This window comes from Sorghum bicolor, chromosome 8, assembly GCF_000003195.3.
Source record: "Sorghum bicolor cultivar BTx623 chromosome 8, Sorghum_bicolor_NCBIv3, whole genome shotgun sequence".
Classification (NCBI taxonomy): domain Eukaryota; kingdom Viridiplantae; phylum Streptophyta; class Magnoliopsida; order Poales; family Poaceae; genus Sorghum; species Sorghum bicolor.
The window spans coordinates 42,245,434-42,257,186 of NC_012877.2; positions in this window are offsets into that span (position 1 = coordinate 42,245,434).

Consider the following 11,753-nt stretch of genomic DNA (forward strand, 5'->3'; position numbering starts at 1 on the left):
TATAAAAGGTATATAGGACTAGCACATCTTGTGCCTAGACAATATGGTAGTATTCCTATAGACAAATAACTAAGAGAGACACTAATTAATACTAATGGGCTTAATGCCCAACTAGGACACTTGCGCACTACGGCGCCCCTCTTTATGCCCATGACACCCTGAGACCATTTTAGATACATGGTGCTGTTAACAAATAATCAAATGATTTTAAAATATTTTCTGTTCTCAATCATGGAAACCAAGCCCTCCATTCTCTTGATACACAATTTACTCATCCTAATGTATGAAGAACTACAATGGCCACCGGATACTTTCACCCAAGCCAGAAAACCACATATTTATATCTCATAATCATATATCCCTATCCCACTCACACTATGTATCCAAATACCAGCAGGTGGGGGGGATGAGGAGTACAAGGGATAGGAACATTCAGAGCAAAAGCAGATCAAAGCTCAAACAACAGGAACGGATCCAAACATTAGGTGTGCACATAATACATATATACAACTGTAATTAAATCAGGTCCAAATACAAATAGCCAAATGATCGGTTTTGCATAGCATAAAGGTGATAGAAAGGAGTGGGCGTACCTCTCGCCGCCGGTGAAGGGCTCGACAAAAACCAGGTGAAGGGACCGAAAAGTTTAGCACCTGGCCTGCGGTGTGCCGGTGGTGTCACAGAGCAGCGGCAGCGGGATGTAGGATGGCGAAGGGCCGTGGCGTGGGGGTTCTCATCGCCAGTGAAGGGCCCGACGAAAGGGGCCGACGAACACGAAGACCTGAGCAGATGATAGCCTTTGTCGCTGGTGAAAATTCCTTTCCTTCATCGTCCTTGGATATATGAATGTTCTCGTTAATTATGAGGACAGAGATTGCGTAACTGGCGGCCGGCGTGGGGTGATCGCAGGATTGATTTTTGCTGTGGAACTGCTCCTCCGTTTGTTAGGGTGATTGATTGATTTTTTTTTAATTTTTGGCTGCGGAACTGCTCCTCCGATTATTACGTGATTGATGATTTGACTTGCCTTCCTGTCGGTGGGTTTCCTTGCATGTTGCACGAGGGAGGGGGAGCGGGTAGTGTGGTGGATTTTTTCGCACGAATGAAGTGATAGTGAGTCGAAGTTAATTGTCACATCAAAAAGATGTCTTAGTTTTAGTCTTTTTAGTTGTGAGAAAAGAGATAGGACCGAAATTTTTGTTATGTAGATGAAATTTTATATTAGGAATCTTTTTTTTCTTTATTTCATTTCGCACCCTTCCACGTCTCTGATTATAAATTTACATCAGAAATATTTTCTTATTTTTTATTTCAATTTCCACCCTTCCACCTGCCATGGTTTCGCACGAAGAGGGGAGACGGAAACGACCCTAAAAAATATCGCACCATCTGATGGTCTTACTTTTGATTTTTTTAGTTGTAGGAGATGGGAGTTAGACAGTGGAATATTTTGTCCTAGAACATCAGGGGGATAAACTCAGACACAAAATAGAATGCTATCCGTGATAGGCTTTGTAATAATAATTGTGATATTTTGTGTTTGCAAGAGACCAAACGTGATAACTTTGATCCTGCCTATCTTCGTAATTTTTGACCATCCTCCTTCGATGATTTTGATTTTTCCCTCTGTTGGAGCGTTTGGTGGTTCTATTATCGTTTGGAACAGTGCTATTTTATCTGGCACTTTGATCTTTCAGAATGCTTATGTTGTTTTGATTGAGTTCACCTCTCTCCATACTAATGTAACCTGGATCCTGACCAATATCTATGCTCCTTGCACTTCTCAAGGCAAAAGAGAGTTCCTTAGTTGGTTTAAACAGATTCAAATGCCTGATCATGTGGATTGGCTTTTAGTAGGTGATTTTAGTCTTTATCGTACTGCTGACAGAAATAGAGAAGGTGTTGATCATGCAGAAATTTATCTTTTTAATGAAGCTATCAGTGCTCTAGGCCTGATTGAGTTACCTTTAAAAGGAAAGTGATTTACTTGGTCCAATAAACAAAATCCACCTCTGTTGGAACATCTTGACTAGTTTTTTACCTCTGCTAGCTGGACTCTTAACTACCCTACTACCAGTGTCGCTACATTAACAACTGAAACTTCAGATCATGTCCCTTGTCTCATCTCTATCTCCACTTCTATCCCCAAAATGCATATCTTAAGATTTGAAAACTATTGGTTACAGTGTGATGATTTCTTAAATCAGGTTGCCCTGGGCTGGACTACTGAATCCCATCATTCTGATGCTGCTAAGTTGTTAACTGCCAAATTTAAAAACTTGAGAAAGGTGTTGAAGCTCTGGAAAATGTTTCTATCCAACTTAAAGCAAAACATTTCACATGTTAAGCTTGTGTTAGATTTTCTCAATTTATTGGAGGATTTCAGAGATCTTGCCCTTGTAGAATGGAATTTCATATCCATTTTGGAGGACAAGCTCATTTCCTTGCTTTAGCAACAAAAAACATACTGGAAGCAAAGGGGAACAGTCAAATGGGTAACCCTTGGAGATGCAAATACAAGTTTTTTTCATGCAAATGCTACTGTTAAGCATAGGCGCAGTCTAATTACTCAGCTAATCAATGATCATGGTCAGTCTCTATTCAATCATGAGGATAAAGACAATCTCATTTGGAATTCCTTTAAAGACAGACTAGGTACTACCAATTTCTCGCAAGTCCACTTAGACTTGCCAAGTTTGTTACAAAATAATGTGGATCTCTCAAGCTTGATTGAGCCCTTCTCACATGGAGAAATTGATGCAATAGTGAAGCACCTCCCTTCTGACAAATCCCAGGCTAGATGGTTTCAATACTGACTTTTTGAAGAAATGTTGGACCCTGATATGTCAAGATTTCTATGATCTTTGTGAAGCTTTTTACTCTAAAAATATCTGTTTACAAAGCATCAATGGCTCTTACATAACCCTAGTTCCCAAAAAAGATGATCCTTTAATGGTTTCTGATTTTAGACCCATCTCTTTGCTCAATAACTCTGCTAAGCTCATAACTAAGTTACTTGCCAATAGATTGCAACTTGTGCTCCCTTCTCCGATTCACAAAAACCAATATGGTTTTATCAAGAATAGAACCATTCAAGACTGTGTTGCATGGGCTTTGGAATATTTGCATGTGTCATCAATCTAAAAGATGGACTTTAAAAAACTTTTGATAAAGTGGAACATGGCTTAATGTTACAAAAAATGGAGCATAAAGGTTTTCCCACAAAATGGATTAATTGGATGAAGTTGATTTTCACAGCAGGTACTTCTTCTGTTCTTCTTAATGGGATCCTAGGTAAAGTGTTCCATTGTAGAAGGGGGGTCAGACAGGGTGACCCTTTATCACTGTTGCTTTTTGTTCTAGCGGATGATGTTCTTCAATCAGTCATCAATCTTGCCTGCACTAATAATAGACTAGCTTTACCCCTGCCTCTGGAGTAAGACACTAATTTTCCAACCTTCAATATGCCGATGATACACTCATTTTCATGCAAGGGGATGTTACTCAACTGCAACACCTTAAAGACATATTACATGTCTTTGCAGAGTCTTTTGGTTTGAAAGTGAATTTTGACAAATCCTTCATGGTTCCTATCAACATATCTGATGAAAGCTTGGACACCCTGAACGAGGTCTTGGGTTGCAGCAAACAAACCTTGGCCTTCACCTATTTGGGTCTGCCACTTAGTTTTAACAAACCCTTGGTTGCTCAGTTTTGGCCTCTTGTTTCCAAATGTGAAAGGAGATTAGTAAATTTTTCATCCCTCCTCTCTGAAGCTAGCAGATTGCAGTTAACAAATGATGTGCTTAATGCCCTACCAACTTTTGCTATGTGTACCTTTTTTATTCCCAAGACAATTCTTAAGCAGATTGACAAGTTCATGAAGCATTGCCTTTGGAGAGGGTCAAACCTAAATTGTAAGAAGCCATCAAAAGCTGCCTGGCCCTTGGTTTGTAGACCAAAAATTGAACGGGGACTTGGAGTGCTTGATCTTCAAGCTCACAATGAAAGTTTACTCATGAAGTTTCTACATAAATTATTTAATAAGTTGGCAATCCCTTGGGTTCATTTGGTCTAGGAACATTATTACTCCAGGAATAATCTGCTTTCTCTGCATAAACCTTTCAGAGGCTCCTTCTGGTGGAGGGACATTTTAAAACTAATGCATTCTTACAAAGAGATGGCTTTGATTCATATTCAGAATGGTTCCACTTGCTTCATGTGGCTTGACAATTGGAATGGTACCCATTTCAATCAAATGTATCCTGAGCTCTTGTCACACCCTGGCTTTTAAAATAAGACCAAAGTCATCATATATGTGCCCAGGAAGTCCACACATATAACAAAGAATAGAAATATCAAAAACAATGTTATATATAGCGGAAAACATATTTATATTAACACTTACAAACATCAGAGTACGTGGAAACAGTAGCTAAACTTCTTAGGCTCCAATCTTCTCAGGGACGGTTGACTGGGGGCTCCGTACACCAAGCACTTCTGATAAGCCTCGAGAAAACTTCATGATATCTTAATCCTTCTTCTGAGCAGCACTTTACTACACACTGGGGGTGTGGGGGAAATAGCAAGGGTGAGTTCATGTCGAACTCAGCAAGCACAGACGGAAAGTAATGACATGCAAGGCTTAAAACAAGGTAAAGCTGACTTGGTTTGACTGCGGTAGCATTTTAGTTGATCAGTTTTAATTATGACTATTATTGGAACAATCTACTACTAATTATGAGTTGTCACACCCTGGCTTTTAAAATAAGACCAGAGTCGTCATATGTGTGCCCAGGAAGTCCACACATACAACAAGGAATAGAAATATCAGAAAAACAATGTTATGTATAGCGGAAAACATATTTATATTAACACTTACAAACATCAGAGTACGCGGAAACAGTACCTAAACTTCTTAGGCTCCATTCTTCTCAGGGACGGTTGACTGGGGGCTCCGTACGCCAAGCACTTATGATAAGCTTCTAGAAAACTCCATAGCATTCTTTGTTCTTCTTCTGAGCAGCACTTTACTACACACTGGGGGTGTGGGGGAAATAGCAAGGGTGAGTTCATGTCGAACTCAACAAGTACAGGCGGAAAGTATAATGACATGCAAGGCTTAATCAAAGGAAAAGCTGACACTGTTTAACTGCAGGTGAGCTTTTAAGTTGGTACACTTTTATTACAATTCTTTTATTAAACAACCTATTACTAGTGGTGAGTAGAATATCCCAACCCTTAATTAGATGGAAGTAGATTAACCATTTTATTAATCATCATCATTATTATTATTACCGAGGTAGCAACCTCAGATAGTAACTCGGGGTAGCAACCCCATTAAGGTCATGGGATAGCAATCCCAATTAAGAACACAGGATAGCAATCCTGCCAGCACGGAATAGCCATTCCGCCAAAGCACGAGGTAGCAACCTCAACCAAAATCCGCCTCCAAGTTCCATGTGATTCCAATTTGCTCATCAAGTGAGGGTCTGGGCCGCTCGTGACCGTGAGCACGGCTGATATATCAGTTTTACACTCTGCAGAGGTGTGCACTTTCACTCTAAGTTGTGATTCCCATTTGCCCGGGGTCGCGACTCACCAAAACACTACCAAGGTGAGCAGACAGGGTTTCACTACGAGACCTTTCACAGGGTCCAACTAATAGGATGCCACTCGCAAGTTTTCGCCGGGGCGCTCAACAGTCGATACCCATAGCCATGGCGTACCGAGCAGCCGCTAACTTAATATTCATTACCCAAGTTACTTCCTCACGCCTACCCGGAAAGTAACACCCTACTAGTGGAGGTCCTGCTAATTAGTCAAGCTAGAGCCATATAGCTTGGAGCTGCACTGTAAGTCTCAGGGGGCCGCTCCTTGACTAAGTCCTTACGGAGAGCAGAGACGGGTACGCCCGGCAACCAGGCCAACCAACAATACCCGCTCCCCCTTTCCTCAACAAACCACGATGCTCGCAAGCACCGCAACCTCTCCATCACCGAAGTGACCATTGTTCATCATTTAATCATTTATCATCATTTTAGAATTTATTAAGCAAGATCATTATTTTTATTATTATATAGATTAGATGAGTAGAGCAACTAAGCATATCTACTGTTCACTATACTACCCATGTATAAACCCAGGTATACAAGGAATATAGTAGAAGACTAGTCATGTCCTTAGGGTTTGCAGTATTAAGACACATGCAATGGAAAGTAAATGTATTTAAAGTTCATAGGTACAATATGATCAAAGGGTGCCTGCACTTGCCTTTATTCCCGGTGTATATCTGCTCAGAAATCTTTGGCTTCTATCTTCTGATCTTCAACTTCTGCTTCGACTGTCGGCCCTCAGCTCTTGGTCTTCACTATTGACGAACCACGCTTCTTCTACTCGTAGCAAACAAGCAACACAAATAGACAAACAAACAATCACGACTAAGAACAAGCATCAATCAAAAGAAAAGCTTAGAAAGAGCGCACTAAACGACACAGCTTATTGCTACGATCGTGACAACGCAAGAACGATTGAGAACGGAGCTACAGTTAAATAGACACAACTATCGAGGATCGAAGTGAAACGGAGAAGACGACTATATGTTGGTCGTATTTTATGACAACAGGTGATGGATTATTCAAAGAAATATCTGAAAGTTGAGTTGACCAAATTATAATGATTTATAAAGGTTAGAACTAAATGTTAGTCATATTCTAATTTTAAACAATTATATATACCATTTAAGTCACTTTATCTTTTATAGCTTAGAAAACATATAATTGGTGACATAACTTGTACATAGCATTTATGAAAAGACGTTAGACTAAGTAAGTCACACTTGAAAATACAAATCACATTGACATCAAACATGTTAATATTTGTTTAAGAAAGACTAAAGTTACAAACTTAAATCACTTGTATAGATTAGAAAAGGCATTTAATTAGACATTAATCATTTTATATTTATGGTGAAAACCTAAATGGTCAAACGAGGTAACTATTATTGCTAACGCGTAGTTTACGTCGATACGAACCTAACGCGACAAGAACGGGCTCAATCGGAGTTAAAACGCAGATTCTATGGCCAAAACTAGGTCAGTGGCAAAACTGTGATAAAGTAGAACTATTTTTCACATTTTAAAACTAATTAAAACTGAACTAAAAAGCATTTTGGATTAAAACTATAAAAACCAACGGATGCAGGGGCTAAACTGTAAAAGCAGGGGTATATATCTAATTATTTTTGAACTGCATAGGATGGCGAGTTAATTTTCTATAAAGGGAGGGGCTTTTCTGCAAAAGTGCAGGGGCGCGCGGGGGCCATGGCCGGCCTGGCCACGTGGCGGCGGGCGGTTGGCCCGGTCCGTGGCGCTGTGCCGTGGACCGGGGGGGCGCGGGGCGGTGGACAGAGTCCACCGTGGCGGCGTGGGCCGGGTCCATGGTGGACCGGCCGCGCGGGGCAGCAGGCCGCGGTCCACGGTGGACCGCGCGCGGGGCGGCGCGAGGCGGCCGGGCGGCGCGGCGCTGCGCGGTGGCGCCATTGCCGGCGCTCCGGCGGCTCGCCATGGCGGCGCTATGCGGCGCGGGGAGGCGCGCGAAGAGCACGGGCGAGATGTGGACGGCGCGGCAAGCGATGCGCGAGGCAGCAGCGGCTGGGCGAGGCCGGTGTGCGTTGCTCGCGCGGCGGCGGCGACGGCGGTCTCCGGCGAGCGTGGACACGAGGAAGGAGGGGGAGAGGGAGCGTGTTGAGGCCGTCTACGTGTTCGTCGCGAGGAGGCGAAACTCGGGCGTGTCTTACCTCGGCGAGAGAGGTGGCGGAGCGAGAAGCCGACGACGGCAATGGAGCTCGGCGACTTCGGCGGCGGTGCTGCGAGCTTCAGAGGCGTCTCTGCGGCTCGGAATTGCGGCTAGGGTTTAGAGGTGGGCGCGGACGGATGCGGCGGCCTTTAAATAGGCGGGGACGGACCGGGGATCCCCGATCCGCGCGCGGCACGGAAGTCGGAGCCGGCCGTTGCGCCGAATCCGTTTCGGCCGGAGGTTGGGGATGACAGGTGGGTCCCACTCGCGGGGCCCACCGGTCAGCGGGTGAAGGCGGGTGCAGGAGGGGGCGTGCGGGGCGAGCTGGGCCGGGGGAGGCTGCTGGGCCGAGAGGCGCGGAGGAGGGGAAGGCTGGCTTGGGCTGGGCTAGAAGCGGGAGGGAAAAGGAGAGAGAAAGAAATAACTTTTCTTTTTGCAAAATAGAAATTTTAAACTATTTTGCCAACCGATTTCCAAACTATTTTCAAACCAAAATTGATTCACCCAACTGAGACTAGCTTTGGAATTGTTTTCTTTCCTACTTTTGGAAACAAGACATATTTTCTTAATAATACATTTTTAAATTATTTTTCTACTTAAATATAAATTAGTTTTCAAATAGGACTTTTGGAATTTTATTTTTCCGAAAACCAAAAGGACCTAAACGTGCTCGCTAGAGATTTTGAAATTCATCATTTTTTTACAAGCCAAACAAAGCTAGGGCACAAAGCACACAACATAAAAAAACACTCATCACTTATCTTTATAAAAGTTTTAAAATTCCACATTTTTCTCTCTTTTTGAATTCAATAATTAAATAACCCTTGGAATATTTTAGAAAAAAATTTAAATTCTTATTTAATTTAGTGTCTTCTAATAACAATCCAAAATTAAAATTTTGGAGTGTTATATGAGTAGCATAAACCCAACCCTTAATTAGTGTAAGTAGTAATTAGCATCTTTTAAAAGACTATCCTAATTATTATAGTAATCCAGGGATTAACCCCAATTATTAACACAGGATAGCAATCCTGCCAACACGGAATAGCCATTCCGCCAAAGCACGAGGTAGCAACCTCAACCAATTTCCGCCTCTAAGTTCCATGTGAATCCAATTTGCTCATCAATTGAGGGTCTGGGCCGCTCGTGACCGTGAGCACGTTCACTCCAAGTCGCGATTCCCATTCGCCCGGGGTCGCGACTCCCCAAAACACTACCAAGGTGAGCAGGTAGGGTTTCACTACGAGACCTTTCACAGGGTCCAACTAATAGGATGCCACTCGTAAGTTTTGGCCGGGGCGCGCGGCAGCCGTGCCCATAGTAATGGGACCCCGAACTGACCGACCTCTTAATATAAATACCCAAGCTACTTCCTTACGCCTACCCAGAAAGTAACACCCTACCAGCGGAGGTCCCGATAATTAGTCAAGCAAGAGCCATACAGCTTAGAGCTGCACTGTATGTCCCAGGGGGCCGCTCCATGACTAAGTCCTTACGGAAAGTAGAGACGGGTACGCCCGGCAACCGGGCCAACCAACAATACCCGCTCCCCCTTTCCTCAACAAACCACGATGCTCGCAAGCACCGCAACATCTCCGTCATCGAAGTGACCATCATCCATCATTTAATCATTAATCATCATTGAAGTATTTATTAAGCAGGATCATTATTTTTATTATTATATAGATTAGATGAGTAGAGTAGCTAAGCATCACTACTGTTCACGATACTACCCATGTATAAACCCAGGTATTCAAGGAATAGTAGTAAAGGGCTAGTCGAGTCCTTAGGGTTTGCAGTATTAAGACACATGCAATGGAAAGTAAATGAATTTAAAGTTCATAGGTACAATATGATCAAAGGGTACGTGCACTTGCCTTTATTCCCAGTGTATATCTGCTCAGAAATCTTTAACTTCTTCCTTATGATCTTTATCTTCTACTGCAATTCTCCTAGTCTTCACTGTTGACGAACCACGCTTCTTCTACTCGTAGCAAACAAGCAACATAAACAAACAAACAAATAATCACGACTAAGAACAAGCATGAATTAAAAGAAAAGCTTTGAAAGAGAGCGTACTAAACGACACGGTTTGTTGCTATGATCGTGACAACGCAAGAACGATTGAGAACGGAGCTATCGTTAAACGGACACGACTTTCGAGGTTCGAAGTGTAACAGAGAAAACGACTATACGCTGGTCGTATTTTATTTAATAAAAGAAGGTGATAGACTTTCCAAAGAAATATATCAAAGTCGAATTGACCAGATTGTAAAGAATTATAAAAGCTAGAGTTAAACTTTAGTCATAACCTAATTACAAACCATTCTACATCACTTAAGTCAGTTTACTATTTATAATTAGAAAACAAGGAATTTGTGACAAGTTAAACAGAGCATTTATGAAATAAGATTAGATTAAGTAGATCACAACTAAAAAGGCATTTAAGATGGCATAGAACATACTAATACTTATTTTATGAAAAAGATCAAAGATTTATTAACCCCTAAGTTGCTTTTGATTTCAATGATTATTGAATAAGCATTTACAAAATAACATTTATGGTGAAATCTAAAAGTGTCAAACATGGTGAACATTGATACTAACGCATAGTTTACGTCGATACGAACCTAACGCGACGAGAACGGGCTCAATCGGAGCTAAAACGCGGATTCTATGGCTAAAACTAGGTCAGTGGCAAAACTGTGAATAAACAGAACTATTTTTCGTATTTTAAATAAATCAAAACTGAATTTAAAAAGCATTTTGGACTAAATCTACGAATAGCAACGGATCCGGGGGTTAAACTGCTAAAATTTGGACCTAAACCTAATTACTTTTGCACTGCTGTGGACTTCGGGTTGATTTTGAAAACGAGCGGGGGTCTTTCTGCAAAAGTGGCGGTGCTGACCGGCGCTACTGACCAGGTTGACTGGTCAGCGCTGACGTGGCGCTGACGCAGGCGCTGACTCGGTCCGCGGGCAGATCTGGACCGCAAGATCCAGATCGGGTGGCTGAGGCGACTCCAGTGGGCGGAGGTCGCCGGATCGACCTTGGCCGCGGCGGCGGCTCGCCGGAGTGCGGTGGCGCGGTGGATTCCGAGCGTGTAGGGTGAAGGCGAGGGGCTAGGGAGGTGCGGTTTGGCCTCGCGATGCCGATGTTAGGCACCGAGGTGACTACGGCTGGCCGAAACGGCGTCGTGTGCGTGGTGGCGCCATGGAAGGCGGCCACGAGCTCACCGGAGCTCGGCCAGAGGGCGCTGCAGGGTGCGAAGAGCGAAGGCGAGGGTACGGGAGAGTTCCTTACCTCCTTGCGAACATCAGGGTGCCATTCTTGTCGACCGGGGCACAGCAGGCGAGGAAACCGGCGGTGGCGCGGAGCTCGGGACGGCGGCGGCTATGGCGGCTCGCAGCTGGGGCTTAGGGCGGAGGCGGCGGTGCTCGATTAGGGTTTCCAAAGGGGGCGCGGGGCTCTAGGCAGGGCCTTTATAGGCCGCGGCCATCCTCGGGAGGCGCGCGGGCTCGGATCGAACGGCGATGGCGGCTCCCGCACGATGCGGGCGGAGGTTGGAGACGCACCTGACGTGCGGGGCCCACCTGTAAGCGGCTCTGCGCGTCTGGCAAGCGGGGCCCGCATGGCGGTCACACAAGGCGCGGGTGGCGTGCGGGCCACTGCTGCTGCTGGGCCGAGGCCCAAGTGGAAGGCGGGGGCAGGCTAGGGCAGGCCTGGTGTGGGCTGAAAGTCTAGGAAGAGAATAAAATCTCTTTTCTCTTTTTTTTAATAAAAAGTGAGTTACAGACTATTTTACAAAGTAAATTTCAAACCATTTTGAATTCAAAAAAACTTGAGATTATTTTAGAACTTGTTTTTAGACTATTTTAAAATCTAAATATATTTTAGTCTAAACACATTTTTTTAATTATTGTTTTTCAACTCAAATATAGATTAGTTTTCAA